The following is a 25714-nucleotide window of genomic DNA, read 5'->3' as shown; positions in this document are numbered from 1 at the left end:
TTTGTTAAAATGCATTCAAGCTCTCTATCTGCAATACACTATAGAATCTTCTATTCATTAAATATACTCAAGTGAGATTATGAGTATTTATGAACGAGACAAAGGAATGGCTTGGTTGCCAAGTGTGTTGTAAAAAAGAAAAAAAGTCTGCAGATCCAAGAAAGCGACCTTTGAAGATTACAGGTGCATGTGCCAGTTCAAAATTCCAAATCTAGAATACTTACAGATATGAGCTTCTTTCTCCTATAGATGAGAAAGAGGAAAGCATAAATACTCCTTGAAGGGTGGGTATGAAGAGGATAGGGCTGGACTCTCCTCAATGGTGCCCAGGAACAGGAAAAGGGGCAACGGGAAACTGAAACATGGGAAGTTTAATCTGAATAGGAGGGGCAATGTCTCTGGAGGTGACAGAGCACAGGCTGCTCACAGAGGTTGTGGAGTGTCGTCTGGAGACATCCAAAACCCCTGGATGTGATCCTGTGCAACCTGCCCCAGGGGAACCTGCCTTAGCAGTGTAGTTGGATTAGATGATCTCCAGGGTTCCCTTCCAGTCCCAGTTGAGCTGTGAAGTCTGTAAAACATGTCAGCACATCACAACAGTCTGGGTTAGGACAGCCCCTCACTGCAGTCACACGTATCTGACGGCCAGGAGAGGACTGTGGTGGGACACCAACGACTGGAAAAGGCACCAAAGGGATACCTTTCCTTCAGTGCAACAGCCTGTGGGCAAAGGAGAAGCAACAGCATCACTCTGCAAAGGCCTCAGGTGTTGGAACCCACTTGGTGGGGACGAGTTAAAGGAGGGCTGGATGAGCATCACACTGAGAGCAGGACACTCCACAGGTCTGAAAACTGCCACAGAATTAAACAAGCAACTAATTCCAATGCCAACAGCTCACAGTTTTAGCACTCCAGTTTTGGAAAAATACTTTAAACAGACTTCTCCATACTAAATACAAGAGTCCTTCCAGATATTAGAAAAGAACTGTTAATAAAGGATAGATTAGCACTCCATTGTATCAACACAGGGTTTAAAAGTGAGAAACTGAAAAACAAAACCTGATTTACTTTTAATCTAACCTAAATTATTTCTCCTTACTCTCTATACTTGTGGAGCAGGTTATGCCAACTACAGCAGGAGCCAGTGTTGATGTGATTGACCTCGTTTAGCCTCCCACTTGTGCTTACATGAACCTACAAAACAGCAGTCTCTCCTCTCACATGGCATCGACATGTCATAGAATCTTAAAATTACTTTTAAAATAAGAAGAAAAAAAAAAGAGCCACGAGAAAGTGGCTTTTATTTCTGAGAGAACTGTTCTATCCAAACGTTAAATTGAATTAACCCTAGCAAAAACAGCTAATGATATATAAAAAACTGATGAGAAAACACCACTAAGGGCAAAGAAAAACATTTTAAGCTTTAACGCATATTTGTGATCTGCCACTTCAGAATACTTTCTTTCAAAGTACCATTTTTGGAGACAAATCACAAACCAAAGCTTTAGAGCTCACATATCAGTTAAATATTCATGTGTAACTGAGATTTTCACATTACTTTTAAAACACTGACTAGTATAACACCACAAAAATGAAGATTAAAAAGATGGTTACTTGTTACTACATTTATTTTGACAAGAACATCTCTTTTAGTTTATTAGCTGCTGTCTTCCCTTCCTGATTATCTGTGGCATCACTATTTTCCATCTCAGTTTCCTCTTCCCAAATCCTCTTCAGAAACAGAGGGGAAATCCCTTACCAAGGGGGAATTCTGTAACAATAAGAGCAATAAACATGAAACATCTTATAGAAATTCATAATTAAAGTTCCTTCTGTTACTCTTGGTAGAACTACAGCTACAGGATTCCTCAGAAAAAGCAAATGCTTGAAAAACTATGAGATTGAAACTATTCCAGAACTAAACTGACTCTAAATTATTGAAGCTGTACAGTGACTAACTTACTTGTGCTCTTCTTATTTCTTACCCTTAAGTTTTGACAGAACTATTTTCAGATCTGATTTTACATATAGTGCCACATTTTCTGTCAGCGTTTTGAATTCAAGTGTTCACTTGGAAACTCCAAGGAAGTTTCATGGATAATCCAAGCCATCAGAAGCTTTCCTCATACAGATTTTTGCATTGTTTCAACACTAAACTGCGTAGTGAAGTGAAGAAAAACCCAGTATCCTCTAAATACCTCCAGTAACATTACCAGGACACTGAGCACTGCTCAGGTAAGCCAGTGTCCATCTCATCATGATCACAGGACCCACAGCAACAGGATCCATGGTTGGTTACCACTTTTCCCTGAAAAACTAAATACAGGAAAGAAACTTGAAAAGCAAATAAGCAGGGGAACCGAAAAGAAAGGAAAGATAAGCGTATAAATGCTGCTCAGTTTTGCTCCAAAGTTTTCTCTCAATTTATGCAGCCCAAGTGACAGTTTATAAACATCTTGAGATTTTGGGCTTGTATTTGTACAGATTCATTTCTTTTCCTTCTCCCTGTGAACACTTCCTCAACTTCTCCAACCCAAACGTTTAATAATCCCTACTTCAATCAGAAGGTATTTTAACTTTGCTTTTATCACTAGTGTTCCCCCACTGGGAATGCTATTTCTCTCCTGGCCACAGTCAGCTGTGACTATCACCTGCTTTGCCAGTAAGGACAGTACTAACTGGGATTAAAACCTACGATTTATATGGAAGTAAATATTGTCTTCCAAAACCTCATTTACCCCATCATAGTAATGACCAAGGTTTAATTGTCACTCAAGTAGTATGCAAAAATGAAAACTGGTCAATGAAAAATGACACGTTCGATATTACATACTAACAGTCAACAGCTTTCCTAACTAGCATTAATCCTACTTCCAGCTACAATTAATTCCCTATATTCTCTAAGTTTCTGAGTGCAAAGGAAACCTCAACATTTAAAGTTTTCCAGGCATGTGTTCATGATAGATCATTACACACAGTCACAGCTGGGGAGGAGGGAAACATGACACAGGAGCAACATCCTGTTCTAAGCCCATGAACTGAAGATCTGTCAAAGGGATGAGGGAAAACATTGGGTCACTTCTTAAAAGTAAGAAAAATCATTAAACAATATAAGGCAATAAAAACGTTAATGTTCACCTAATCATCAATTCTATTGCCAAGTAGTTTCTTAATCTAAACTAACTTCAAATGGAACATATGCTGCCCTCTATTTACTTCTGTTTATATACAGTATTTCTGAAAGGGGTGGGGAAAAACCTGCTTCAAAATTTACAATATAATTGTATAATGCTCCCTTCACATCATCCTCTTTTAGTAACTAGGAAAAAATCCAGGAGTTTTTACCTTGCAGAATTTATTGTCGATTAAATCTCATTATACCCGCACAACTATAGAAAACAAAACTGCCAGTCAGGAGCATTGCCTACACGTATTTCAGCTATTTTCTGCTCTTATTTTTTATTTTAACTGATCCACATCGAGGTATCAGACAGTGCCTGACCACGAACCAGCCAAGCAGTGCAATTATTCCTACTATTGGTAATAATCACGTCTGCAGAGTCGCAGCATAAACCCGTAATTCCACAGGCAGGATATCCCCAAGGCTTGGGAAACAGCACTAGTTTTACAATACAGATTTAACATGAAACTTATTTGCGATTGGAAAAAAAATTTTTTCAAGGAAAGCTTAAACCTTGCCAGCTTTAAATGAAAAACTAAAAATACAGTGGGGACAAAAAACAGAATGTGAGGACAATGATCACAGGGTTTTTTTTTAAGGACTCAAGGCCGGAGAGGCATCCAAGGGGTGCAGACCTGGAGAGATGAGGGATCCAGGGATCCCGGCTGATCACCTCCTCCAAGCCCAAGAATGGTCCATCACAATGAGCAGATACTCAAGCAAAGGAGGCAGAAAGTCTGTTTGGATGCACAAGGAGCTCCTAACTTACTGCAAACAAAAGGAATCATAGTATTAGAATCAGAGAATCACAGAATGGTTGGGGCTGGAAGGGACCTTAAAGGCCATCTCATTCCAACACCTTCCACCAGACCAGGTTGCTCAAAGCATAGCAGAGGTGGAATTAGCACAGGTAATCCAGGAGGAACAGAGAGACATTGCCCAAAAAAGCCAAAACCCAACTGGAGCCATCTGGTGACACAACGGGCATGGACTCAAATACAGGAAATTTCACTTAAACATAACAAAAAAAAATTGATTTTTTTTTTTTGAGGGTGGTCAACTGCTGGAACAAGTTGCTAAGGATGTAGTTCTCCATCCTTGGAGATATTAAAAAACACAACTGGAAACAGTTCTGAGCAACTTGTTATAACTGATCCTGCTTTGAAAAGGCTGGTTGGGTCAGATGACCACTGGAGATCCTTTTCAACTTCAACTTTTCCATGATCCACTTAGGCATGCTGTAGAAACTGTGGGGATTTTTTTTCCCCCAAATAACTCATTAATGATGTGATAATGTGTCTTTTGCCAGCTTCATGCCTGAATTTTCTTTTTTTTTTTTTTTAGGCAAGAAATTTTATTTCATTGGTATATTGAGAATTTATTAAAAAAGACCACACTGAAAGTTAAGTCATGAAAAATGAGTCCGTTTCTGTTATTTCATCAAATTCTTCCAGGAAACAGCATTTAATCCTGAAATTATGATCCTTGAAAACCAAAAAAAAAGGTCATAGAATTCAATGGAAAATAAAATAAAGTTAAGAAAGTAAACTATCTTTAGCAATATTTATTTGGCTCCTGATATAAACACACACTGTCCAAGTCTGCAATTCCTGCCTGGAGCTCAGGTATCCAGGTTGCTACAAAAGAGGTCACTCAACACACTGGAAGATGTCTAAGCTGCACGTGGTCATACAGAGATTCAAATCCCAGTGCAGAGCTCCTGTAAAGCCCAGCTCCTGCTCCAGCCTCACCACAAGCCATGGTTTGATCAGTGGTGGAACAGACCATTCCAGTACATGGATATAAACAAAGCACTGATCAGTCCTCCCTACAGCCACTCTGAGTTCACAGGGAGATGGCACATTTCACTACAGATTTGCAGATAAATTCACATGAGGACTGAGAAGAGTATTCAAATAGTTCTTCAAAACCAAAATCTCCCTGAAACTTTCACAAGTGTGTTTCAGTCCTATACATGTTGCATTTATACTTAACACCATTTATAAAACCAGATCAAAAACATTTCTAAAGGAAGCCAACTGCCATAAAACAGATTTTACAAGAATTTCATTCTTGCAAAATTACATGTGTAATGTACAAAACTCCTGCAAAAGAACAAATTGGTCTTAACAGACTAATTTTTGTTTTATTTTTAAAACCAGTATATCGACACATGAGTAGTTTCTGTCCATAGCCTGACATTCTTCTGTGCACTATAAAGTGAATATGAAATTGCTGAAGAAGAGTTCCACTTGTATGATCTTTTTTTCATATTAACTCCTCTAATTTCTACTGAGAAGTTCCGAACACCTCAGAAATCTTTTAAGTATTCAGACAAAAATTTATTTTATTATGAGTTTAAAATCTCTTCAGTATTGCTGAAAGTTAAGCTGTTCCTATAGCATCAGCAACATTGGTAGGTATCTATGCTACTCAGCTTAGTTTTTTTTTAAGCACTGAAGAGTTTTGAGGTGTGATAGGTGTGAAAAGAACCACCAAGCTACCCAATTCTACCTGACTACCACTCCCCAGCTCTGAAATAACATCATAAAATCCTTTTTTCTCCCTTAAGTTATTATGGAAATATTCAGGATAAAAATAGTATAAATACAAGAAACTATTAAATGACAGGGAAAAAAACCCCCACCTTTAAACCTACAAATATAAAGCTTCAGGATGCTATGCTGAACATAAAGCAACAATTTACACTAAACACAAATACATTCCAAAGCATTTCAACAGTGATTCAAAAAACACTGAAGTAATTCACAGTTCCAGGTAGGTAATTTTGTCCTTATCTTCTTATTCTGTGAGATGTCTGAGTGACTGTGAAAAAAACACTGCAGTTAAATCACATAAATAAACCCAGCCAATTACAGATTTTCTTCACTTCTAAGAAAAGTTGCTTGTCCTGAAGTTTCTATACTCAATTTTTAACTTCTTTTACATGTGACTACAAACTGCATCACGTAGTTGACCTGTAGAAATGCTGCTGCTGCAGCCATGGTATAATGGCTTTTTATGGGACTGGGCACTGCCCAATTCCATAAAGACATAGAAAAAGTGGTTTAGTAGACATAAAGCCCTTCTTATTAAGATGGAAATAGCCAAACACAGTAGGCGTCTTGCAAAACTCTGTCCTAAACTCCAGAATGTGAAAATTTCCCTCCTGGGAATTTTCAAGATTTAGACATAAGGACAAAGAAATACTTTTTGATTATTAAAAAAAAAAAAAATCCACTGTAATTATCCTAATAAAAAGAAAAAAAAAAAAAAGAAAAAAACCTCAGCAGATTTGAGAACATGAAGGACTTTAAATAACACCACAAATAAGGTGCTGATCCACACCTTTTAAATACTTGTGAATATGAACTTTACCCATTAAAAACTTGAAGAAAATAAAACCAAGATTTCAAAGCGGATTTTCAGAGGGCCTTAGGGTCAATATTGAGTTTTTATGGGGCCACCAAGCTCTGCCTCTGCATGTATGTGTGTGGCACAGAGGCGGGTAATAGAGAGGAATCTGTGGAACTAAATAGATTTCAGATATCTTTAAATACTTATTTATGATCTCCAACTTCTAAGAAGTTGGGACTGTTGATACAGACGGGAGAAAAATGCGGGCTTCAGAAATGGAGTGGGATGGAGCTGTGATCAAAAGCTCTTCAGGATAAATATAAATATTTAACACTGCCTTCCTGAAATTAGCAGCAACTACCACCATAAACCTTCTGAAAGTCTTAAGGCAACAGTTAACCCCAAAAGTTTCACCTGTGAATGCAGAAACCAAATGGAAAAATATTATCATCAACTGGCAGGACCATTCTGGGACAAAACACAAAGACACACTTGCTTTAAAGGGAAAAGCTCACTCCTTTTTCTTAGCCTGGTGGTCTTGAAATATTGAAGATTAGAAAGTATTTCATGGTATGTATGCAACTGTCAGATATAAATCTCAGCAGCTTTTTACATGTTCTTTACATAAATGATATTTTTTTTCCCTCCAAATTCTGCATTCAAAATCCACTGCATGGGTCAGTAGGTCTGTCTACTCTAAAATTACCAATCCATCTTGCTATTGGCCCAAAGGTACAATGTGTACATATTTTACTATCGATTTTGTATAGTTAACATTTTGGCAACATTCCACCAGCAAAGAAATACACAATCATGTACCTTCTGACTGTTTCATTCTGAGTTAAAGGACTTAGAATCACTGGAAAATAGCAAAAACATTCCAAAAAGGAACATGTCCAGCAAGCTTGCTTCTACTTTCATATACAATCGACTGTGTACAGGCTACTTCAGACCTCCAGGGAGAACGGACTGGTTAGTCCTTGGGAAATAACAGAGTCAAAGCCATTGCCCAGACATATATTCAAGGGAATCAGATCATTCCCCAAGTGAATGAACTTCTGAAAACATTCATCAGGCACAGAGAAGGATGAAGTGTACAAATAAGAAGAGATAAAATGACACAAAGTGTGAAGAAATAACAGAAGGATGAGCATCACATTTTCCTGTTCTGTCTCTTACATCTAAAATATTATTGGTCTTCATTCGAAAAAGTCATAGAGACACTTTTCTTCTTTCCTTCCGTTCCTGTACTAAGTCTTATTCAGTAGATAATTTCCTTGCAATATATAAGAAGTTATTCCATTTATTCACCTGAAACGTTACCAGAGTTTTATTCAAATCAAGTGCTAACAGATATTTTGAATATTAAGTGCTACTACCAAAAGCAGTAATACCATCATTATCATCCCCTTTGTACTATTTATTGGCCAGTTCCTTCCCAAGCATAATGAGCAGTCTAAGGCACCAATGGCCAGCTCTGAAACTTTAAATCATAACAAAAATCTCTATCTATACACCTCCTTAATTCTCTTCCTATCCCTTCATAATTAATCATTACAGACTGAAAGATTACCACAGCAGCAGAGTCCCTACCACACAACGGTCCCTGTGTCTGCTGAACCTCAGAATGCTGCAACAAGCAGCCAAAATCTGCCAGGTAAAGTCACACTAACAATGTTAACGAACATCAGGATGCACCAAGCAGCATCTCAGAATAAAAACTCAAATAAGGGAAGAACTCATATAAGATTAACTGAAGGACTGGATTTTCAGTGCAGTATTTGTGGATGCAACCGCCTTCTGGCACCTTGTTCTGAAAGGTGGTGAACAGTAACATCATGGAAAAAAAAACTGATCTCAACAAAGTTTTAAACTTATCATCAGTGAAAAATTAAGTTGCAGCTCCAAGGATGCTCCAAATTGATTTCAGTTCACAAATAAACAGTTCTGTTTACAGTCTGATGGCACCTGACCAACACACCTGCCCACAGAAAGGTGTCTGTTTCAGGGAACATGCTGCTCATCCCTGGATCAGATGAAGATGATTATCTCCTTCCCCAAACCTTTCTGAGGATTTCTGATTACTTATTTCATCGTTGTTTCCAAAACTTTAGTGCTCTCCAGACTTGCTTCTATGTTCAGACTCAAGAGTAGCAGTGATTTACACCTTTATTTACACCTTTATATTCTTCAGGTTTATTTTCTAAGAAAACAGATGACAAATGTATTTATTTTACTATAGTCTTTCTGCCAGCTTCTCCTTAACAACTCATGAACCACAAGCTGATTAACATATTATTAGAGAGGCAGAAGACCCAAATAAAATTGAATCCTTCTATAGTTTAGCTTCAAACAAAAAATCAGCAGCTAGACAGAGAAGAGAGACCCAGTAAGTCCCAATGCTAAGGGAGGAGCAAGCATTACTCTCTATTATTTATTTAAATCTTTTGGTCCACCAGTCCAAACTTTGATAGATAAAGATTAGATATCTGAATTTACATTAATTGTCCTATTACTCTCAACAGAGGTAAATAAGCAACTTCAGATTCACTTTCTCCTCAGACAGGCTCCATGAATGATCAAGGGTTTCTCCTCTCTTTGCCATAGATCAGAAAGCAAAATGCAGAGATATGGATTGTCTGTATTCAACCTCCTTTACCTCACTTTTAGACAGTAACAGGATGCAGTTTTGTTCTTCATAGACCCAAATAACTGTTCTGGTCCACAGTCCCAAATCCAAGGTGCCAGAGTAAAATAAGGCCAGTAGTGCTAAAACACAGAACCTACTTATAAAGCCAAGAATTATCTGAACTAGAAAACAAATTACAAGATAGTTATTTATTTTGGTCATCATAGAGGAATTTCAAAATAAGGGGGGAAAAAAAGCCAATGCTCAAAAACTATTGGATGAGATGGTGCCTGGAGATTAAGTTGCTCAGGAAGCACCAGAAGACAGCATAATTCCAGTAGCAGTGAGAAGAAAGCCATGCTTAGAGAGTCATAGAATCATAGAATCAGCTGGGTTGGAAGGGACCTCTGAGATCATCAAGTCCAACCCTTGATCCAACACCGCTGTGGTTGCTAGGCCATGGCACTAAGTGCCACATCCAGTCTCTTCTTAAAAACCTCCAGGGACGGAGAATCCACCACTTCCCTGGGCAGCCCATTCCAATGTCTGATTACCCTCTCTGTAAAGAAATTCTTTCTAATATCTAACCTAAACCTCCCCTGGCACAACTTGAGACCACACCCTCTTGTCTTGCTGATGTCCTGTTTTACCCTTTATGTGTTTTATCTCTACAACATCATCTCACAGCCAGAGGCCACCCCAAATGTCTCCTGCAAAAGCTGGGTTTGCTCCTTGCTTTTGCTCCAACGTTCCATTAACATTACAGTCATTACACATCTTTACACAAAAATGTGAGCACCTGTAACTGGATGTGTCAGTCTAAAATTCATTCCCATCCCAACACCATTTCTACCTACAGATACAACTTCTCATGGTGTTAACGAGAAAGTATTTTAAAGAGTTAGAAACAAGGGTCATCACCTCTAGACAAGTTATAATGTCTCATCCAGTTCAAATGCAGCATCAGAATGCATCCCCTCACTTGTACAAAATGCAAATGAAATAATTTAAATTGCTGTACAGTACCTGAAGCCTACCTTGTGGTCACAAAGAAATGCATTTATTTACATGAACCAAAAAAAATCCCCAAGATTCGTTGATCTTCTCCAGCAGTGAGAAATCTGAAAACTATTTATCTTCCTGAAAGAAAGTTTGGTGTTCAGGCAGGTGGCCAGGCTAACTTATAATATTAGTGAATGCAGCTGTGATTTTAATGGAAATTTAAAGGAGTTGACTACAGGCTGAACAGTGAATTTCAAAGATACTTTAGTCACACTTTTTTTCTGTTGCATTCCATTGCTGGGCCCTGGTTTAAAGTCTGTGATGATCCCTATAGAAGAAACATTACTTAGACTTAACTACATAAAATGGATCCAGAGAATGTAAACAAAGTTCCCTTTATTGTAACCACAATTTGATTCCATTAAGCCCAGCAGCGATACTTATGGGCATACATCTGAATAATTTATTTTGTCTTTGGAATTCCTGCACCACCTTGACCCCAAGGACCTCTCATGCACTTCTACTTCTGACACAACTTAACCTAGTTAAAAAAATAATTTTTTTCAATATCTCTGTTCACATCAGAGTTTCAAGGAATGCTGCAACCGAGACTTCCTCAGTTTTTTGGCTGAGAAATGAGGCAATTTTAGCTGTTCTTGGAGCTCTCTTCTCCACCCCTCTCTTTTTTTACCACCATCTTTTCCTTTCACATTTAATCCCTCTCTCTTCCAGTTTCCTCACCTTCTCCTCAGTCCACACTGCCCCCACAACGTGATGTCATTTCAGCACCATCCAGTACAAGAAAGTCATTTAACATGATGTGGATTACCCAGCAAACAGGAGCCCATTCAAACAAACACCATTTGATATAAATGTCAAAGCAAAGCTACATATTTCAGAGAAAAATACACTGTTCCTGCAAAAGGGACAACACTTAGAAGACAAAACTGAATAGAAATTAGGATTTAGAGCAGATATTCCATTTATTGAGAGTACTCACTACAATATTAAGTAAAAAACTCTTAATGCAATCACCAGATATAAGAGTGGAAAGTTATTTCACTTGTCAATGCCTCACTCATGCAACAGATATTAAAATCATGTGCCCAGTTCCAGGATCCATTTTTAAAAATAAGAGAAACAAGTTATTGACAAGAAAATATCGCAAAAGAGAAAGAATCCGACTTTCCTGGCTTAGCAAAAACATCAAGAGGTGACTCAATAGCCTAATGAAACTCTATTTCCTGGAGGAAGATGCCTGAAAGAGTGGAGATGGCCAAAGTGACTGGAAATCAACACCAGACACACTCAAATATTACTTAATGCAACTACTTTTTAATTAAGGGATTGATTGATTGATTAAACAGAATACCAGTAGACAAGTACATTCATTGTCTTCTGATGTTACAAATCTGGAAATCGTATTTTGGAAGAAAGGCTTCAGCCAAATATTCTGTAAGATTTTTGGTGGAAGTACTTTTTATCAGGGTGAACTGATAGAGCAGGTAAGGCCAGAGAAGCTAAAGTGCCTTTTTGGCCAGTAAATGCCTAAACTGAAGACATGTTCAATGGCTGAATTAGAGCACAAGGAAGCCTGAGACATCCTTGGATTAATTAGAAGATATTTAGAATTAATACAATACTAAAAGTTCGAGAAAGTGAAATGTGGTATCACTTGGGGAAATCAAGTTGTACTGAGGAAGTAGGAGGAAATATGTATTGAATTACCCAGAACATGTAAAGGAAGCACCTCATAAATATGGCACCTAAATGAAAAGATGGTGGCAAGTTCTGCTTTCTGTGGAAAAATAAAAGAGATGAGACTGACAATGGAGAGGAGTAGGAGGACACTGCCCAAGCAATAGAATATCTTTGACTGTGGTCACTGTACTGGAAACACAAAGTATTCGCAAACAAGAAAGAGACTGCTTAAAAATCATTAAAAAATTAAAAACCAATTTAGTATCTCTATTATTAAATTATACATTTGATGATTTTGACATAAGGAATAGCAATTTTTATTAATTATTTTTCTTTAAAGCATAAGATTGAAGTTGTTCTCATATAAATCTAAGCAAGCAACTGCTTACATAGTTTTAGTGTCAAGCAAAACAACAAGTAAATTAAGAAAACATATTAGCAATAACCATATAAATAAAAAGTTTCGAATTTTTCCATTAAATTTATTAGGAACTGGATCAGACTCAAACTAAAAGGCTTGGAGAGATCTTATAGGACCTTCCAGTACCTAAAGGGGGACTACAAGAAAGATGGGGAGGGACTTTTTACAAGGGCATGGAGTGAAGCTGAAGTTGAAGGAGGTAAGATTTAGATGAGATCTAAGGAAAACATTCTCCCCTGTGAGGGAGGGGAGGCCCTGGCACAGGTTGCCCAGAGAAGCTGCAGCTGCCCCATCCCTGGAAGTTTTCAAGGCCAGGTTGGACAGGGCTTGGAGCAACCTGGGATAGTGGAAGATGTCCCTGCCCATGGCAAGGGGTTAGAATGAGGTGGTCTTTAAGGTCCCATCCAACTCAAACCATTCTGTGATTCTAGGGCTCTACATTTAGCAAGAATTAAATGTAACAAATTAAATTAAGCCACCTAAAAAAGCCAACTGCATTTACTCTTTGAAAAGTAGTTATTCTTATTGATATAACTCTTACCATCTTTAAATCTTTCTGATTTTTCAAATATTAGTGCCCATATTTAGAAACTTAAATGAATTTGGACCCATTTGCAGAAGTCCTGAGCATTTGCCATTTGCCATGAAAACAATGTGAAGCACAGGCCAGAGCTCCATACTTATGGAATTCTTACCACATTTCTGTGGATGTCCGACTATGGATTTATCTACTGAACTTCAGGCCCTCACAATTGAAAAATGTGGTTTTCGTTTATAATTCTATTATTATACATTAATTTTTATTGCTTTGATACTATAATTGTAGCTATTACCTCAGCATCCCTCCTGCACTACGCTATCCCAGCATAACTACTGGTTTAAATACCAGTGGACCAAACTGTTTTCATTCATTCCAATATTTCTTTCACATGTTAATACTTTTTAAATTAAATCATTCCCCCTAAACTGACATCACAGATTTAACAGTTACTTCCTGATTAGAGAGGAGAGGAAGATGAATAAGTCAGACTTCTCCGATATGTATGAGAAATTTTTCAAAGAATACCTCTTGAACCCCAAAATCCCAACAGTTAAATAATTATAAACCAGACAGTTCTTTACACAGAAGTTTTATCATATAATTATGATGCTGATCATTTAGAACTATCCAAAATGTCTCCAGCATTTTTAAACAGCTAAGCACAGTTATTTTTAAAATCAAACATATGTGCTTTTTTCTGTTTATGTCTTCGGAAAGAACATTCTGTATAATGAAAAACATGACCAACTTTTTCACAGTACATCACTATAAAACCCTATAATTGACTTTTTGGGTTGGTTTACTCTATATCTATTTTTGTCCATGTAGAAAACAGCAATGATGTGGTAAAAAGACCAAAATGTAGGTCCCATTGCAGGATAAGGCTCCATCCTGATTAGTGAAGTATCATGTTTTTCCTGGGAAACATGCCCATTTTGTAAAAGGGAATTCAGTCCGCATGAAAAAAAAAAAAAGGGAAGAAAAAAAAATCCATCCTTTTCAGCAGCCCAGACTCCAGTGATTGCTCTCAGCTTTGGCTGAGCAGGACTCACAGAGCCTTTGCATTAAACAGAAGGCAGCTCTGAGATTACAGAGTTGTCCCAATATGAATTTTATGTTTTTAAACAATTTTCTTCAAAGTTTAGAGCTAAGATTTGTTTGTATTATTATTTTACTTCCACCTGGAATGACCAAATATTTAACATCATCTATTTTCTTAGAAGAAATAAACTTCCTAAAAACAACACAAGTTGTGCAGTGAGAATATATTCACTGTTTCAATTGCTATTGAGAGGACAATGGACATAATGAAAATGAAAATGAACTTGAAATAGTAACTCAGAAAAAAAGTAACACCTGCACTAAAAGAATTTCTCATTTTAAATATTATCCACTCACAAACATTAATTTAGATGATGTATTTTATTTTACATACTATTCTCATTCCTCTTGGAATGGCCTTTAATTTTTATTATCACAGATTACTTACATGCTCCAATGACAGAGTACACAGAAGCTGTGCAGACACATTTCCAAAGGAGTTCACATGCCAAAGAAAAAAAAAATCTAAAAAAAAAACTTCTTTCAGAGTTAATTAAAATAAATCACAAGGCATTAAACTTTGACTTGAAAGTTTGAAGGAAATACTGTTATCTTGCAAATCGCTCAGCATCAAGATATGCCATAATTGCTCTGAGGTAAATCTTGGAGGAATTGAAGATGACATCTAAATCACAAACTTGGGAAAAGGGGAACATATCATCCACTACCAGGAAGAGAAGAGAGGTTTAAGAGGAAAGGTAAGCATTGCCTTTAGCTCAGAACCCAGTTTAACTGCAGCTGCAGTCACTAATATTGCCACTAATATTACATTCTCCCAAGATTTCAAACAATCGAGGGTGTGAGTGAAAAATCAGAGGTTCCAACGAACACAAAAACTGCTGGAAGTCAGGTGTAGTTTCTCTGTTGGGGTGAGAGTCTCTTCAATGGGCTGGTGTTAAATTTGTGATGCCTCAGGACACGTTCCTGTCCCAGCCAAGCCTCTCTGAGTTGCTTCCAGAAGCAAAGATGCTGATTTACAAAAGTGACTGCAGGATCCGCTTCAGAGAAGAAACATGATGAACGGCATAAGGCCTTAGGATTGACTGATGGATTGTTTTTATTTCTTTGGGGGTTTTGTAGTTACTGAAGGAAAAAGAAAGATGACCCAGATTACCCTAACAAAATTTAAAATTCTTAGCTGTCTTTATTTAACGAGTTTTAGTGATACAAACATTATATGGAAAAGTAATAGAAGCATATAGTCAAATTGAACTAAAATATAATAGAAGTGGTTGTACTCTAAGAAAAAAAATTATTAAATCAGCACATTTAAAAAGAAAAGAAAAAAACCAAGCATATCTGAGATTAAGGTCCAGCTACACAGCCTAGAAGAGAAGCTTCAAAGTCAATAACAACACTATTTTACACCGTTCACACAAAACAACGGAAAAAGCACCTTAAAGACTTGACCCACCAACAAACACAGTGTGACAAGTCCAGCAGCACACATTCATGGCAAAAATTCTGACAGTAACATCCAAGTAGCAGACTGCACCTCCTGGCCCTGCTCTCCATCAGCGTGAGTATGAAAAGCACTGGCTACAGAAAGGAGGGTCGTGCTCACTCGCTCAGGTGCATTCGCTGACAAGCACAAATGTGAAGTTAATGAAATGAATCCCTCTTGCAACAACTATTCAGCCATAAGAGAACAGGAAGAGAAGATTCATGCCCGGTTAACACCAGAAATAAAATGTACTTAAGAGTTACAACAGAAGTTTCTGCCACCACTGAGAGATTTACCACCGAGGAGGGACACGGGCTTTCACCAGACCCATCCTGGTCCAGGGGATGCTGTAATGAGAACCAGCAAGTTCAGACAGACACTGCCCTGGAACTTGAAGGCAGCGAGCAGCCCTCACCAAAAGACCCAAAATATTTTGGAACTAACTGCTCCAGTTTTTAAAACTCTATGCAACTCTATGAGGTTAAAATATTCTGAGTAACAGAAAGGTTCGGAGGCAAAACAAACTAAATGTTTCTCTTCATCCAACGGAAAGAGTGTACTCAGTCCTGCTCTTACACAGGAGACATTGCTGTTGGAATTCACAGCTAAATCTATTGATCTGTGGGTATTCTCACTCACAAGCCTTGAAAGCAAATCTCTCACTTATCAATATCAACCTGAAACATCTGTGTGACGGGTAAAATACAAAATCATTCATTAACAGGACATGTAAGTGCTGTAAATCAACAGGAGAAGGAACTATTCCCTGTTGGTTCAGAATCTTTTGATGATAACATCAAAACCATGAGAGGTTATGTCATTGCACACCACCTGTATGTCATGGCCCTGACGGAAAGCAGAAAGGCTTCACGGAGTTTTTCTCTCTCTGTTGAGTTCCAAAGAACAGAAATGCTTATTTCCTTCTAAAATGTAGCCCAACCCTCAGATCACCCATTACCTGAAAGAAAGAATTCCCACACAGTGTACTCATGTAGTATAACTCATTTGCAGACTACGATGTGTAGGACAAGTTAGCAAGACAAAGATAAGCAAAGGGCAGCCTTAGAAAAGACTAAATGGGACAAGAAAATTTCCACAAACCTGGAAAGGACTCAAATATCAAGAAAAACAGGACCATTGAATGATTTGCTGAATGGCTTTATAGCTCAATGTTTACATGGACAATTACCCATTAGCACTCAAACATGTCTTAGATCCTTGAGACTAGTATTCACATATTTTGAAACAAATACAAACCTCATGATCTGAAGTTTAAAATTTTATCTCTGTGTTAAGGATTACAATGAGACCTTCTTGGAAAGCTGTTTATTCCATCTGTTTACTGCAAAGTTGCTTTCATCTTTCTGTAAAACGTGCTGATGGCCATAATACAACACAATACCTCAGGTTGAAGTTGAACTAAACAATTCCTAAATTCCTGTTATCTATAACTTAGGAAATACACTTGTATTTCACAAACTTCAATCACTAACTGATGGTTGGGTGGGTTTTCTTTCCCCCCATATGGGCGGGCTTTGCACAGCTGTCCTCCTGCACAATTTTTATACTTTCTTCATAATTAACCAATTCTGGCCCTGCTACAGACAAAATAGTGAAATATATGAACAAGAGACTCAGTCTGGGTTTGTGATAACAAGACAAATTCCTCACGATTAAACACTTTGCTTACATTTTCACAAAGCTATTTACTTGCTACTTCTAGGGAAAAAAAAACCCAAACACATATTTGGGTGATGTTTATTTGGAAGTACTAATGATGCAACACACATGCCAATATTAAGCTAATTGTCTGGCTCAACCCATACTCCAGGCTTTTTCAGCAATCAGCAAATAAAAATGCCTAAAATGTTTTCAGTTTTACATCCTTTCAAAATATTCACACTCCTACAACAATAAAGCAAATAAAAAAATGCAATGGTATTCTGGTAAAATCAAAATGAATTTGCTGTTTAAGAGAGGGTTGTGTTTGCTGTTAGTCTTATACCATTACAGTAACATCAGACACTGAAAAAGTCCATAAGGTCTATGCATTGAAATAAAAGTAATTTTCCTTTTTAACAAGATAAAAAGTAACTATTTCATCTCAAATGTCCTCCTTCATCATCTCTAACAAATACACAGATTAGCAAGCAGGTAACTGCATAGGCAGGTTGTCACCCTACAAAAGTTTCATCCTACCATCCAGTTCTGGAAAATAATTTATCAAAATATAAAAATGACATTTCTGCTGATCTAAATATTCATTGTCACTAGGGGGGAAAAAAAGAAAAAAAAATCAATGGACTATCTTAAAAAGTTCAGGCAGGAGGAAGAGGAGGAAGAGAAGTCTACAGTTAGGCCTGTCTTACCACAGATATTCCATTTGAAATCTAAGAACAACAGAAAGGAAAGGCAGCTCCATTACCTTGTTCCCACACTGGCAGAGGTGTGGGAGGCTTTTATACGATCACCTGGCGATGCAGAAATCAGTCAGGTCACAGAACTGCTATCTCACAAAGGTCTTTAATGGATGGGAAAGAGGAAGGGGAAGTTAGAAATTTTGACCTGCTACCTCTGAAAATAATCACGATTCAGAGAAAATAGGTCTGTGTTTTATGCAACCATTAAAGAACCACTTACAATACGTGTGGTCCTTCTGCAATCCCAAAACACGGTACCAATGCTTTTAAAGTGAGTTCTGAATATACTTCAGATGTGATCAGATACATTTGCACCTATGAATCCTTCAGAAGGAAGTTCTGATTTATTCGTTTACTGTGTTGAAATGTCTGACAAAGAAAGTACTAAGTGTTTGGATATGATCATCATAAATCTGTGACAATATGAGGATAGATCAGTCCAGGTGGCAATGTGATACCTTCTTGTGTTTCTACTCCATAAAAAGAGGTATAAAGTTCACCCTCAGGCATATATAAAAGTGTGGCTGAAATCTAAGATGATAAATGCTGGATTCAAAACTGAAATAAAAGAAAAATCTCAAATTAAGCATTTAATAATAGATGTACACATTATGGTTTCTGTGTATTTTGCCCATCCAACATGTTAAGACATAAATTATCATCTATAATGTTATATTTTGAAATGTTTTTTTATTATTAATCCCACCTTAAGGCTTAATTTTTTTCATACCTAAGGATGAAATGGAATCAAATTTATACCCAAGGGGGTTCATCAAAGCACACTTTTAGGGAAAAAAAACAGGATATAGTAAATACACACATGAATCTTTCCCAAAGGTCAGTCATTTTAGATGAATTAGTAGAATTTTAGTAGCCTTAATATCATGGGTATTCACATAATTTCAATGGGGCTATTTCCTTCAGAAAAGGACTGATACAGGTTGCCCAGAGAAGCTATGGATGCCTCATCCCTGGAAGTGTTCAAAACAAGGTTGGATGGGGCCTGGAGAAACCTGGTCTAGTGGAAGGTGTCCCTGCCCATGGCAGGGGGGTTGGAACTGGATGATCTTTCAGGTCCCTTCCAACCCAGGCCATTCTGTGATTTTGTGACAAGATTAAAGTGCATTATTTAAAACCAGCATTTTTCAGAGTTTTTGAAACAGTAATTCCTTTCCCATTTGAACCCTCACTTTTATCATACCTACAGCTATTGAGGGCAGTCATACTAACCTGATAAACTGAAACCAGAAAACACCTTATTGATTGAAAAATTCACAGTGAAATATTAATGTCTGAATGATGGATAAATTACAAATCAAATTAATACTATTGAGGTTACATGCTTTTAAAAATAATTCTACAGTAAGGTACAAAGTAAGCCCACTTACCTTTATAGACATAAGCAATTAAAGTTCTTAAGTTCCTGCATCCTGATTTTACAGCACTTACTCATTTATGCACTAACACCAGATCTTTGAAGATCTGGTGACTTTTCCCCCCGGTAAAACACTGTTCACAGTGTGTAGCTCTATAATCTCACTGCTGTTATCACCTTATCTGTACACAACCCTTCAGAATAGGAATCTGCACAGAGATCAAGTTCTCTCCATAAAGGCCAGTACTGAATTCTTAGGGAAAGCCCCAACTTGGTTTTCCCTCCAACAGACCTGAAGTTTTCCCTGAGGTTACAACTAGACAACTGTGTTTTATAGCTATAGATAAACTTCACCTGCATGATTTTCTCTTAATCCTTTTTAAGCTACTACATTTTTTGGCTTCTTCAGCACCTTGTGGCAACGAGATGATGAATTCAACACTTTAATTATGCACTATTAAAAAACTACTTCCTTGTGTTCATTTTAAGCCTGCCATCTGATAATTTAATTAGGTGCCCCTAGTTTTTGTTATGAAAAAGGGAAATAATTGTTTCCATTCACTTTCTCCACATCGCTCATAATCCAGATTTCTATCACATTCCCCTTCCAGTTGTGTCTTCCCAGGCTTTTAGCACCCTGCCAGTTTAGTGGCAGTGTCTCCTCCTTGTACAGAATTCATTCAGTTCTACAGTATTGTTTTTTATAACAGGGTGAGCACAACAGTAGAACTATCTGTAACACTGTTTTCCTCAGATATTCTTAATTCCTTTAAAATCTAATCAGTTTTTAACAACTACTAAGCCTTGACCACTCAGGTTTGAGAGGTCTCCAGTGTAAATTTCTTTTTCTATGAAAAGAAACAGCACAGAGTTCATGCAGGTGACATTGGGTTTATCAGCAACAAATTCCACCTATTTTACCACCCAACCAATTTTGTGCAATATCTTGGCTGGGTCTACACAATCAGCATTTCACTCTCCTAAATAACTTTGCCATGAGCTTTCTCACTTCTCCAGGATCCTTGGTAGATCTTTCAAGTAACTTTGCTCTGGTGTGAAAATTAACTATTTCTACCCTTAATGTCTCATCCATTATTTAGCTGGTATCTTACAAGAAAGGATCTCTTCTTTATATCCCACTACATATTGTAAAGCTACTGAGACACTAAGGCTACTAAAAAGCCACTGAGCAATTTACCAGATTAAAACTACCAGGGTTCCACCAAATTCCCTGACAATGTTGCATTTACTTCTTAGAAATAAGACAGAACCTGAAAAAACGTGGTTTTGCAGTTTGAACAGATGCTCAACACAAATTCTAAGTAATTTTGTGTTGAAACAATGTGCAGTATTGACATTTAATTAATAATCACTGATTTTAGACATTTACTCATTCTTCTGAGAAATCTTATTTTTAATCAATAGCTGTAGTCATTAAATAATCAGTCACAAAATCCCTATTTTGTGCTCGACACAGAACAAGCAATAATAAACTACACTGAATACTGTTTGAATAAATTAAGTAGCAATACTTGAAAATAATAAACATTTCTGCTCTTCACATTTTTTTTTTTAATTCAAAGCACACAAAAAGGAGCCACATATCACTGACACAGGATACAAAAAAGAGAGGGGTGATCAACTCTCACATGACAACTGAATTTTGTGTTTAGTCATGAAAGATCTGAATTGAAGTTGCATAAACAGAAAACTAATGCCACTGGCAAAGAGCCCTGGCCTGTAACGTTCTGTTTGGGATTCACTGGTTAAAGCAGAGGAGAGCTGAGCTCTGACAAAGGACGAGATGGGAGATGACATCAACTTCTCTCGGCAAATGAGCTCAGCGTGCCAGCGAGCTGACAAATTAGCCTCCAAAAACCACTAACAGTAGCTTACAAAGTCACAGCTGTTACCCTGTTTTGAACAACAAAATGTTGATCTGGGTTGAAATGTCTAGTTTTACAGAGGATTTGTAAGTGCCCTGGGTTTTTCTGAATTTATTTTTTTTTTTAAACAAAGCAATAAGTTATACTGAGAAAGGCACGAGGGACAGGCAGTGACTGTGCTGTGGTGACTCCATGGTGATGTTTAATCGACAAGATTAAGTAGAGCACTTGCTTATGTTCTGCACCCTCCTCAAATTTGAAAAAAATCCCTAGAGCTACAGGCTCAATAGCAACATAAATCCAGTAATACACAGTACTATATTCACTAGCAATTTCTTCAGCTAATTCAAGCAGTTCCCAGGATATTAACTTTGATAGTGGGAAAAAAAAAGCAGAAGAAAACTTGGCATCAGAAAGCTTGTAGGAGATTTCATCAAGGGGGTTAAATCAACTGAAAGATGCTAGTACTCTACTAAACAAACCTTCTTCAATGCTTCAATGCAAATATTCTTGCAATGGATAAAGTAAAAAAAAATAAATTTCATAGTATTACTTATCAGTTCAACTATCTAAGGTAGAACCGATACTAAGGTATCAGTACTTTACTTTTATGGCAAAGTATCAGGCAGTTTTCTCCATTTCTCAGTAAGAAAGAACTAAAAACTCTATTAGACACAGCAGAGGCAAACTCAGTTCTAGTGTTGGTACTCCTATGACCCTCATCACTGGTACCTAAACAGTCCTCAAGTGACAAAAATTAAATTTATTGATTTAAAAAAAGAAGCTGAAAAAACACGAGAAAATTACCATTCCCATTTTACAGACAATAAACTAAAGGACAGAAGAATTTACTCCCGTCCTGAAGGTTCATGGAGGAGCCTGTGGTTTAGCCCCACAGCTCAACTCACCTTTCAAGCACCAGATTACAGCCCTTTGCCATTCTCTCTGCTTTTTTACAGCTCTTAATTCCATAAAACTGCAACAACTTCAGCACAGTCATTCCTGCTTTATGGTAAATCCAGCCAAGACAAATGCACATCAACTTCAAGTGACCAAAGGAAACAAAAAAAACCACTGGTCAAAAGCTTGGACTGAAACTTTTAAGATCCAGTATTTAGGCATCTAATAAAGACCTTTATTTAACAATGCTACCTAAGGCCTGTTTCTTTGACACATTTCCATACTTTTTTATCATCTTTAACTAAAGTGGAGATACTGTAACAGTGACCTAAATAAGACTGTGGGCACGTTAAGAGCTGAACACAACTACCTATTTTCAAAGGGAACTAAATCAATAACTACAGGGCCAATGTGTCAGGAGTTAGGACCACATGAAGCTCCTGATATTCAAGTGAAGGAGACTTGTATCCTCAATCTATCACTTTCAGTATTGTGAAGGAACTTGGTCTCCACAAAGCTACCCACTGGAACCTAGAGAAGGTTGCATAGGCTCTTCATCATAAAAGTGGATACACTGAGGTCCAAACTGTTAATTTTATTTTAGAAAACACATACAATGAAGCTCATCTATGTACAAGAACACAGAAACATCACAGTGGACCAGAACACTCCTTTCAACCGTACCCCTTCTTAGGAAGTGATCAGTAACTATCCATTCCCTGTTTAAACTGAGGTATTTGATTTGTAGCATTGGCAACATCCATCACTGACAACACGAGCTCCTTCACCTTATGAAGATGTAGAGATAAAGCTAAGCCTTTTCACAAAAAGTACACCTTTACTTGTGTACTGCAGAATGACTGAGAAGTCTGTTTAGTTGCCTTTTATTTTTTAAATTTTATTCTCTGAACCTCCAACCAAGCTATATATATATATATATATATCTGATACAGACAGTAACATATTTCTCCCAAGAGTACTGTGAAGAGAAGAAAATTATTAATATTTGTTAAGTATTCTCATAGTGTAACATGTGCCAGCAGAGCACATGAAAGTTAGTAATTCTTCATACTAAAGTTTGAATAGTGTGCAGGAAAGATGGCAGAGAGCCAGGATGAGCAACTGCTAACGAGAAAAATCTCTGAATAACTAACTCTGAAGTTAGCAGCATTCCTTCCATGCAAAGAATGAGTCAGGAGTTCTAGGGATGAAAAAAAATGCAATCAATAAACACTATTGTAATGTACCAGACACAATGGGGTTGGAAGGAGGATCACTGGAAACTTTAAGAGTTGCTGCACTCTTTTAATCAACTTATTTTTACAGTGTAGAGGTTTAGCTAAGCTTCCTTTTTTTTTTTTTTTAACAGGGGAACACAGATATAAAGAAAAAAATAAAACAAAGTAAAAAACCCAAACCCACTATCAGCTGGGAATAGTTCTGTTTACAAGTTCTTCAGATTTCACCTCTAAATAGGCAACCTTGTAGAGAATCTTTACTGTTTTAGCAGCAGATCTGTCACATGTCCAATCCAGGAATAGCTACTGATGAGAGTAGAAAAGAAAAGCACCCAAAGAATAAATGTCCTGCAAAATTCACGAATTCTAAAAAAGTGGCTGAGCATAATAATGTCATGTAATGAATGTCTGACTCTCAGTTTATTTCTTTTATTCAAAAGGAAAAATAAAGCTTGAATTACTGTAGCTTCTATACACAGATAAAACAGATATTTTCTACCCACATCAGAAAATGAGAAGATTGAATTGCATTCAGTTATGAATTGGATTTGTTCTTCAATTAAAAGAGAAGAAAAATAAATCATACTGAAGCTAAATGACAAACCAAAGGCTATTCCATTGTAATTTTGTCCAAAAGACAACTAAATTTGTTATTTCTTCAACTCTTTGATCATTATGTTTAGCTTGTAAAGATGCCACTTACTACTGCAAATACTCCATTTCTGAACAGACTGGTATCATTTTTCCCGAAACTGAAATACAAACATTCAGCTGCAAAGCTGCTGCAAACACACACTGGGCAAAACTAGACTTAAAAAGCAAGAAAACATTGAGATGTTCATTAAAAAGAAAAAAAAAATTAAAAGACTTTGAAGAAAGTGCAACAATTAGCCATTTTACCAAATGAGCAGGATAAAGATGGCAACATAAAACAGCACAGTCTGCCTTATGCCCAAATCCCAGCAGTTACTGAAGTTTCTTTTTAAAATAAGATATAGTCCACCTATGCAGCAATAGAGGCACAAACTCTGAGAGATAAAACATTAGCTCATTTTATACCTTGCAGAGATTAGTTATTTCTGAGGGCCACAACCCTACAGCCCATGCCATGGGAATGAACTCTGGCTCATGAAAAGCCACATTTCCGTTATCATTACGGTTTTTGGCAAAGCAGCAAGGGCCCAGAGCACTGTTTGAGCCATGGGAGCACCAACTGGGACATCCCCAGGGGCCTCCCAAAGACACAAAGAGCCTGGATACAAGGAGCTGTTCTGGTATCACAAACATAAAGTATGGAATCCAAAGGAGACAAATGTCATAGAGGGCAGAACTCCTATAACCAACCTCATCTAATGGATTTTAGTACAAAGTAAGTGTCACAGGAAATAATCTGTAATGTAGATCCCCCACCCCTAAAATAAAGATTCTTTAAAATACCAATGTCATAAGGCACAAAAAAAGAATTCCATGCAAATACTAACCAACCACCACACTCTTTGATATGCAAGCACATGAAACAGATCAGTTTGGGTCATGAACTACTCTTCAGAAAGTGATAACCTTGCTTCCAAAGTCTTTTCAGGGCTGGAACAACTGAAACACCATACCAGAAGCAGAATGATTTCAGGAAAGAATTTAAAAGATTCAAGTGAACCTTATTTCTTTTTCAGCCTGGACCAATTTATGACTTTGCTGCCGAATTTTCCAACAACACTGGGTCCTGTTCCAACACACTCCTATTCCCTTTGCTAACAAGGAATTTGGCCATACAGTTCCAAAAGCAATTCAGGTGCTTAGTGGCCTGTCCTCACACATGCTGTAATCAGGAGGCAATTCCCAACAGTTTCTGGGCTGTCCATCAGCATCTTTTTGTGACAAAACAGAGGATTTCATCCTACCTAGCACCTCTGACCCCTCACACTAAACACAGTCGAGCAGCAGAGCCACAACCTGTGTCCTGAAATGGAAACACAACAATTCACTTTGATTATAGACTGAGTCTCCAAGTTAAAAGAACCCAGTTCACCCAACTGTCAGTGTTCCAAAGAACCAGTTCCGTTGGGTGCTCACTAGACACTTCCCTCATGGAGCTAACGAGTGCATGCAGTGATTTATCTTCTTAAAACAAATGACTGTTTATCCATCTACATAGAACAGAAACAAATAGTTAAAGCGATAAAATACCTAAGTTTTAACAAGAAAATAACACATATACTGTCTTATCCACACAGAATATTTCATCAAAGCTTGTATTATTTATCTTACAAGCTACAGGTCTCGATTCTGGCAACCAATCCACAAGGACTCTCTAAAAAGAGCTCTGCTTCCTCACTTCCAGGGTTGGAAGGTCAGAGGAGGAAGAGCTGTGAGTGGAAGGAATGATGCCAATTCATTTTTGTACTTTTTCTCCATTACCACCATTCAGTTACCAAGCAGTTTGTTATTCTCAAAGTATGACACACACAAAAAAAAAAATCTTAAAAAGAATTGACACCTGCTTATCTGGACAACAGTGAAC

The 25714-nt window shown here is 37.3% G+C and overlaps 1 protein-coding gene and 1 long non-coding RNA gene across 11 annotated transcripts in view; both read right to left on the bottom strand.

Moving 5' to 3' along the window:
- The window catches only part of SUPT3H (SPT3 homolog, SAGA and STAGA complex component), a 266154-nt gene that overhangs the window by 189443 nt on the left and 50997 nt on the right, over positions 1–25714 (bottom strand). The gene's annotated exons all lie outside the window — the stretch shown is intronic.
- LOC120324476 lies at positions 1611–24353 on the bottom strand. Its single transcript, XR_005565822.1, has 2 exons — positions 24256–24353; positions 1611–1771 (listed from the first exon to the last, which is right to left on the bottom strand). It is a non-coding gene; the product is annotated as an uncharacterized LOC120324476 (long non-coding RNA).

The sequence above is a fragment of the Pipra filicauda genome, unplaced genomic scaffold (assembly GCF_003945595.2).
Source record: "Pipra filicauda isolate LSUMZ 115617 unplaced genomic scaffold, ASM394559v2 scaffold54_size4384275_pilon, whole genome shotgun sequence".
Taxonomy (NCBI): domain Eukaryota; kingdom Metazoa; phylum Chordata; class Aves; order Passeriformes; family Pipridae; genus Pipra; species Pipra filicauda.
This window is presented reverse-complemented; position numbering and strand designations above follow the sequence as displayed.